We start from the raw sequence: 7,852 nt of genomic DNA on the forward strand, positions 1-7,852 counted from the left end.
AGATGCAACCCACAGACATATATATTATAAAAATCATAAAGACGTATTTATACCCATACACTCACATTTAGTTATATAAGCACCCCTGGGTCACACAGAGCCTACAGACTCTGAACATGCTTTTAAAGGAGAGAGAGTCGGTCAGTGTGATTAATATAAATATAGACATTTAAAAACCTCTATATTGAAAATGATGAATCATTGTAGCCACTGACTAAAGTCTTTACAGTTCATAAGGAGAAACCAGGGTGCCAACAGTCCCCCATTTTCTATGTAGATTTTTAAAGGGGACCATTACTGAGATTTTTAAACACAAAAGCTCCTCTTCTTGTTTGTTCAGCAGGAGGGTTTTGAAAGCTGGATTTGGGGATTTTAAGGGTGATCTCTCTGTGTTGATGGCTACACAACTTTTTCTTTTTTTTCACTGTACCTTAGTCACTGTAGAACAAAAAACCCAGCTCACCACAGTGACCATTTCTCATATTTTCCGGTCATTCTGCCCAACAAATTTGAAACCTTAAATACTGTATGAAGCACCTCAGTCTGTACTGCTTATCGTTTAAGGGTTGTTTGTCTGTATTTTCAGTGGATTTCATGTGCCATTCTTTTCTTGGCTGAAGTCTCCATTTTATGAAGGTTTTTTTCTTTTCTTTCTTTTTTCAGATGTAGGGAGCAACATACGTGCACAATAACACAATATTAATTTCAAGCCTTCTTTGCAGAGACATGGGACATTTTATATCTGCATCTGCTGTCTATAACTTTTAAGTGATTTTAATCATGGAGAGTCAAGAAATGGTCACCTGAACCTCTGGAAGGTTTAAGCAGAATGTTTTTCAAGGAGATATTGAAAAATACTATAGGGTGTGTGGGGTTTTATTTGTTTTGAGTGTATTTTTTCTTGGTAAGGTGATTTGTATAGCTTTTTTATCCCCCCAAGAAAAGGAAAACATAAACATCAACAAGAACAAAGTTAACCAAACTTCGAAAATGGGCACCCTTTAAGGCACAGGGTTTCCGAATTTCATCATAAAGTGAATACTTGCCTCACTGGCCCCTTTTCCCACCCCCCCTTTTTTCTACTTCCTTCCAGGGTGCGGAAGGATTCCCACAGCCAGAAGGGAAGTCCAGTGAAGGCTCTCTGCCCCTGGGGCAGAAAATAAATGACAGGAGGGAATGAGGAGGGACCAGGGCAATTTGGGGTGGAAGTTATTAAACCTGATAAGAGTGAATCTGCAAAGGGCGATTGTCTGTAAATCTCAGGACTGCTGAGCGCTGCTGTGCGCTCAGAAGAGAGGGCTCCGGCCAACCACGGTGGATATCGATTCGATAAAAACCAGGGAGATGCTTCATATCGTGCAGAATGAAAAATTCTGCAGATTTTTAATTTAATTTTTTCAAAGATAAGCCAAATGAAAGGAACTCGAAGAAGATGCTTCAGAAGGAACTTCAGAAATAAACCCTTTCTTCATTTCCTGTTTAATTTTTATGTTTTGCCTTTCCCTCCCTCCCTTTCCCTCCTTCCTTTTTCCTCCATCCCGTTTTCCTTCCTCCCTCCCTCCCTCCCTGACTCCCTTCCTTCCTTCCTTTTTCCTTCCTTTCTCCTTTCCTCTACGTTAAACATTAACAGCTTAAAGTGTACAAAATCTGTACAGATTTTCCACTAGGAGCTTGAGCGAAGATTTCCTTCTTTGCTCCCAGAGCTAGTCTGGACATGGGGAGGCATTCTTCCTAATTTTGTTGTGTGGTGGGATTTGAAACGGCTTTTACCCTCCCTTTCCAGAACTAAAATCAGTCCCAGATCAGTATTTTGCAAGATAAATATTATAGACTTGGAAACTCAGATTCTCTAGACAGAAATTTATTAATGGGAATAACTGTCTTTTCCTTTTCAAGCCAATAACTCCTTTATCTTTTTTACCTAAAGATCATTCCAACCCAAATAAAAAGCGCTTGGAAAAAATCTTAATTTTTTTTCCTCTGAATGCTTTTAACACCTTTTTCATCTCTTTTTGGTATATCATTGCTTAGTCTATAATAAATAAACTCTAAAACTTGAAACTAAAAGAAAACCTCAGAGGGATACTTTTATATTAAAAAAACTACTTAAAAATATATGTTTTTAGTGTAACTATTTATATAGCCATATACACATAGATATAATTTCAAATTTTCATATGTAATTTTATTTTATGGTGAAATAGATATTTTTAAAATTAGAAACGTCTGGAAATATTTGGTTAACATTTATGTAAACTCTTCAGAAAAACTGAAATCTGGTTTATTAAGAATGAAGCATACATTTAAAAATATACACACATATAAAGAGCTACTCAAAGAAATACATAAGTACAATTAAAGTCCGAGTCAATTTTTCAACGTGGGCCTTGTTCAAAAAATCCTAGAAATGGCAAGGGAAATTTTTCTTAGGGAACCTTCCGTAAGTCATTGAACGGGCAACAGCGCCCTCTGTCGGGATTTTGTGTAAGCAAATCCTGCACGGCCGCTCGATTTTTTTTTTCTTCTCCAGCGATTTCTTCCAGTTCTTGAAAACCTTTTATTGCTTAAGAGCATTTTAAAAGCTCAATTTTTATCATATCTACTAATTTTAGAAATCAGTGTTTAAGCATCTATAAAGTTCAAGTGCCTCAAAAAATGTACAAATAAAATCTCATTCTTTACTAAGAAAAATTTCCTAACTTGAGCCAGCTTCTCTCGCTCTTAACTTTCTGTTGCATTTCGCTTTAACCTTCCAATCAACGTGAGGTAAGGAAAGATTTCCGCAAGGACTCAATAAATGCAAAACAAAATAAAGGCAAAGGCAAAAACCCCTCTGATTTTGAAGGGAAGATAAACGAGCAAAATATGTATTTTCATCATCATTTCATTTTCCACTTCGTCTTGTCCTATGCCCATTTTTTTGTTTTGTTTTTGTTTTTTCAGGGGTGACACAGGCTTGCCTAAATAGAAGCGTACTGGAGACATCCCAAGTAGTTATATTCGTATTTTCCCCTCTCACTTATATTTATTTCACTTATATTTATAATAGTAGACAGGCGCGTTAGTAATACCCCCCTTTTCTCAGCCTCGGATAGAGGGACTATTTTCCGATAAATGTAGGAGCCACTAATGGAGGTGAATGCACCTAGCTTGGAGCCCTCTGCTGGCGGTTTTCCGAGTAAGTTTCTAACTTTTTTTTTTTTTTTAATTTCACCGAGAAATATCATTATATTAAATCAAGGTCAGCTGTTAGCACTCTCTTGTCCCACTTCTTCTTTCTTCTAAAAAATCTAATTAAGAATTGTCTAAAGTTCTCAGACTTCCTTCCTTCCTCCCCCTATTCCTTACCTTGGCACCTGTGAGTTAAGGCTTCATGAGCTCTCTCCCTCTGCGGCTGCCTGATGGACTGCCTTTTCTCTTACACAATACACGGTCCGCCTGGATTTCCCTTTTCCGTCTTCCTAAGACACACAAATAATAAAATGGTAAACACCAACACTTAGGATTATTGTCACAGTCGGGACCCCGACCCCTCTCATTATGGGCGGTCGTGTAAGCTATTTAATAGCCAGGGTACTGAGCTATACGATGGGAATGGAGGTGAGAATTTGTTACAACAACACAGTATGAAAGGAATCTATTCCATACTGTCACTTTGTAAAACAATTTAATTTCCCCTCATCAACTCAAGACACGAGCTGCGTGTCAAGAAAGTGAAGGCTTCCATCAGCTAGGGACGTGCATAATTTCCTGTTTAGAAAGTGTCTGTGGGAACCCCAGCCTAGATCTCCCGACTCTGTACAGGCTCAGCAGTTTGCCCACGGCGCTGTGATACTGTCTTTCTTTCTTCTTTCCTTCCTCCCTCTACCCCTCCCTTCCTTATTTCCTTCCTCCTTCCGAAATGAAGAAGACAGTATTTTTGGACAATTACTTTTTTCCAGAGTTATTTTTGTCCTGGATTCATAAACAGGCAAAGGAAGAGAGACGAGAGAGCAGTGACTTGTGACATACCAAGATACTACCTCCACCTCTTACTCCTCACGAAGCACGATCGTCCACCAAGTCGATTAATAAGTTGTGACAGGAGCACGTTTCATTGTGGTAGTCTAACTCTAGTTTTCTACCGTGTTTCTATCTGGAAGCTTCCTCATGATCATATTTTGGGGGAATCTTGATTATGTATTTTTAACATCAATTTGGAAAAATTACTGTTGAATGTGTGAAACTACAATTCGAACCCCTGCCCTTAGATTTATAGGGCTTTGCTACCACATAGGTGTCAGCGATCTGGGTATGAGACAACAAAATAAGAGGGACTAATGTTTGCATAAGGGGGTTTTAAAAAAATTAAACGGGGGTAGAATGATCTCCAGAACGACTCTTCGTGATCTTACAGATTGAGGCAAACATTGAAAAGGAAATAGCATTTCTTACTTTAACCACAATATTTAATCAAGGGCACAGTTGTGAATTTTTAAAGTGAAATCCCTTGTGAGAATGAAAAGCAGTGTGACTATGGAAACTTCTACTTGGTCTTGAACTTTGAGGAAGAGAAGTAATTTTATTGCATATTTTAGATGTTCTGAAGTCCTCAGGCTTTTCTGTTTACTTGTGGGGCTGTGAAGTTGCCAAAGGGACAGTTTTCAAATTTCTATCTCCTGGAGATAAAGAGGTTAAGGAATGGAAGATGGGGGCGGGGGGCGGGGGGTGGGCTTGGAGTAAATGGTGCAAACAGCCAGAGAACAATTGTTTCCAATACCAATGGATACTTCACATACACAATGTGAGAGGTGCTCATTTTCCCTGGGGTGACCGATGCAGGAGGACAGGTATTTCCATCATTCTGGATATTTTCCATATTATTGACTTAAGAAGGGGCAATCTCAAAGGGTGAGAACACTAAACAATTTGGTTTCAAAATGCAACCAATAGACCAATACACATCGGAGAGGAAAAATTTGCAAATAAAGACATGGAAAGATGTAGGGCAGAAATCTAACCTTTAAAGCATGAATAAACACATAACGATGCATAACATCAGAGCTGAAATGTCTCTTAAGCACAAGGAACATTTAGGAGAAATTAGCATGACTTTGGAACTACTTCCTAAAACTCACATTCATGCATTTTGAGAAAAATAGAGAATGATGTGTATTCTATGACTCTCTTTATTTCTTTAACATAAGAAGATTCTTTCACTTACCAGCTATGTTATCTTGGGCAAGTCCTTTGACCTTTCCATGTCTCAGTTTTCTCATCTATAAAATGAGGCGAATTTACTGGATGATATATAAGCTTTTTTTTCTTAGAAATAGACTTAATGAGATTTAAAAGCAGCAAATAGTAATGAATGAAAAGTTTAAAATGGAAGTATTTCTGTCTGAACATGTTGCAGCAAAATCTCAGCTCTCTGGGACCCTCTAGGGTAGAGTTTAAGAGAACTGACCCTGATCTTTTGATAAATACTAATCACACGCGCACACACACACACACACACACACACATTTTTAGGAATATCATCTTAGAAGAAAACAAAGGAAGGATAAGAATACAGCTTGAGCAGCTCATGCAGCCCAATGTCAAAAAACCAAACAACCCAATCCAAAAATGGGCAGAAGACCTAAATAGACATTTCTCCGAAGAAGATATACAGACTGCCAACAAACACATGAAAGGATGCTCAACATCACTAATCATTAGAGAAATGCAAATCAAAACTACGATGAGATATCATCTCACACCAGTCAGAATGCCGTCATCAAAAAATCTACAAACAATAAATGCTGGAGAGGGTGTGGAGAAAAGGGAACTCTCTTGCACTGTTGGTGGGAATGTAAATTGATACAGCCATTATGGAGAACAGTATGGAGAATATATTAAAAAACTAAAAATAGAACTACCATACAACCCAGCAATCCCACTACTGGGCATATACCCTGAGAAAACTATAATTCAAAAAGAGTCATGTACCAAAATGTTCATTGCGGCACTATTTACAATAACCAGAACATGGAAGCAACCCAAGTGTCCATAGACAGATGAATGGATAAAGAAGATGTGGCACATATATACAATGGAATATAACTCGGCCATAAAAAGAAACGAAATTGAGTTATTCGTGGTGAGGTGGATGGACATTACTTCATACAGAGTGAAGTACGTCAGAAAGAGAAAAACAAATACTGTATGCTAACACACATAGATGGAATCTAAAAAAGAAAAAAAAAAAGGTTCTAATGAACCTAGGGGCAGGACAGGAATAAAGACGCAGATGTAGTGAATGGACTTGAGGACATGGGCTGTGGGGGAAGGGTAAGCTGGGAGGAAGTGAGAGAGTGGCATGGACATATATACACTACCAAATGTAAAATAGATAGCTAGTGGGAAGCAGCTGCATAGCACAGGGAGATCAGCTCGGTGCTTTTTGACCTAGAGGGGTGGGATAGGAAGGGTGGGAGGGAGATGCAAGAGGGAGGGGATATGGGGATATATGTATATGTACAGCTGATTCACTTTGTTATACAGCAGAAACTAACACACCATTGTAAAGCAGTTATACTCCAATAAGGATGTAAAAAAAAAAAAAGAATACAGCTTGAGGGAAGAGGCTATCATTTTAATAGTTAGTACCTAACTAACGCTTTGAAAGAGATGAAGCGTCAAGTCTAGATGAGTGACATCTTAATATAGTCAAGAGTTTGATGTTTTGATCTTGAAATTATGATCAGTAACCTTTGATAACACATGCAAAAGGGAAGCAATGTCTAATAGCTGGGGCTGGAAAAAAACTTCATTTTTCAGAAAGAGGGAAGAAGAGGGGCTCTAGAAGTTACAGGTGGGGAATTACGCTATTGTTTCCTCAGAAAAATGATAGTTTAGGTTGTCAAAGTGGTTAGTCATGCAGTCTGGGAGGGAAAGAGGGGATATCCCAAGGCACCAGTGTGGCTTCAGGAAGAAGAGATCATTCCATGTTTCCTCATGTCCTTTGCTATAGATTTACTAGACTGAGTATCAGGCCCATAATGTATCTGGAGCTCATGGAGGCATTTCAAAACTTTCTCATTGGCTCCCCAGTCTGAGCTGAGTGATGTCATGGTATGTGGAGACGGCCTGCCTTCTGACTCAGGACATGGGCTTTGGAGTGGGACAGACATGAGTGATTGCAGATCCACTCCTTACTCTCTTGGATATTAAAAAATTACTTAACCTCCCTGACCCATAATTTTCCTGTATGAGACACTTGAGGGACTTCCCTTGCCGTCCAGTGGTTAAGACTCAACGTTTCCACTGCAAGGGGTGTGGGTTCAATCCCTGGTCTGGGAACGAAGATCCTGCATGCCATGCAGCCAAAAAATTAAAATTAAAAAAAAAAAAGAAAGAAACACTTGAAATATATTTCCATATAAGAGACACATTCATTATATGAAACATGTGCATAGCAATAATCATTGCATGGGCCTGTTCATGATGATTAAATGAGATAATACATAAGAAATGCTTATGACCTCCAGCATAAGGAAAGCAGTCAGTATGTTGTAGTTACTGTTACAACCACAGATTGGCAGCTATTTGAATAATTCTCTCCCAAAGAGGTTGACTGATGAATGGAAACCAATTTGAGGCAATTGTTTCAATACCTTGCTATGGGGCTCGTTCTTAGTCTTACTCTTTCTAATATTAAAGAAAAATGGTGACTCAGAAGAAGAATTAGAATATGTGTCCATTATTTTTCAGGTGCTAAACATTGGGGAGAAGAGTTAGTTCCTTGGATTACAGGAGGAGGATTCAAAAATGTTTTAACAGGCTAATACTCTGGAACAAATCCCCAAAGCTATAACTTAACAAAGATAAA

This window comes from Delphinus delphis, chromosome 10, assembly GCF_949987515.2.
Source record: "Delphinus delphis chromosome 10, mDelDel1.2, whole genome shotgun sequence".
Classification (NCBI taxonomy): Eukaryota; Metazoa; Chordata; class Mammalia; order Artiodactyla; family Delphinidae; genus Delphinus; species Delphinus delphis.